Below are 1,083 nucleotides of genomic sequence, written 5' to 3'. Positions count from 1 at the left end.
TGTTCTGCAGTCTCAGGCTCTTAAACCAATGCTAAATATGTTTAAACTTCATTCCTTAAGAAAAATTGTTTGTCAATTTATTGTTGGGAACTTAATGCTTTTTTTTTTACCTCAGTTATCCACATGTTAATGATTTGGATCGCCTCACACATGAACTGGACTGTTGGACTCTATTTACGAAAATTAATGCAACATTTATTGACATATTTAAATTCATCCATCTCAAAAAGTTTTATATGTGGATACATTTTAATACTCATAGTTGATGTGGTATAACTTCACTGCAAAAACACAAAATCTTAAAGTGTAAAACTCTTAATGCACTTGAAATAAGACAAAACTAACAACTTCAGCAAGATATAGGAGCTTATTTTAAGTAAATAATTGCTTAAAATTGACAAAACACAACTGGGTCCACTGTTAGATTATTTCACTTTCATCAAGACATTTTTCCCGTGTCATAAGTGAAATAATCTGCCAGTGGAACTAGAACTTTTTAAAATTTATATTAAGGAATTAATTACTTAAAGCAAGCTGGTATATCTTGCTAAAAAGTTACTTGTAACTTAGTTTTGTATTATTTCAAGTGTAATGAGATATTTTCAATAGAAACTAGACCGAAAATAGGTGGTAAGATTTTGTGCTTTTGCAGTTTTTTGTCAGGCCAGAACAGAAACAGTTCTTCTCTAGATGAACTATACGGTTCCTACTGAAAGTTCTGGATCCATTTTGGGTTCAGAGGGGTCAATCCGATCAGATCCGATGGATTTCCACCTTCTTCCTCAACAAAACAATTGTTGTGTTTGTTCCTTAACTGGGTTGGAATGTTTTAGAGTTGCCTTTGTGCCTCCAGTCCTTCCCGTTTTTCCTTCAACAAGAATTTATTCCCGTCTTCTCTGTGGTTATTTTAGTAACTGCAGGGCGACAGCAGATCCACCAGAGCAGCTTCTAGAGGCGATGAATGTAAGGTTYCTTATTGTAGAACCGCTTTTATCTCAAACTGCTCTCTCGATTTGGCACTCACTCACCATCAATTTAAAGTTTAAGACCAGATTCAATATGTTTAAAAAAACAAACTGAACT

At 34.0% G+C, this 1,083-nt stretch overlaps 1 protein-coding gene across 1 annotated transcript in view; it reads right to left on the bottom strand.

Moving 5' to 3' along the window:
- Positions 1-1,083, bottom strand: part of LOC103466811 (protein FAM3C-like) — an 8,788-nt gene that overhangs the window by 1,073 nt on the left and 6,632 nt on the right. The window lies entirely within an intron of this gene.

Source organism: Poecilia reticulata, linkage group LG6 (genome assembly GCF_000633615.1).
Source record: "Poecilia reticulata strain Guanapo linkage group LG6, Guppy_female_1.0+MT, whole genome shotgun sequence".
Lineage (NCBI taxonomy): Eukaryota > Metazoa > Chordata > Actinopteri > Cyprinodontiformes > Poeciliidae > Poecilia > Poecilia reticulata.
This window is presented reverse-complemented; position numbering and strand designations above follow the sequence as displayed.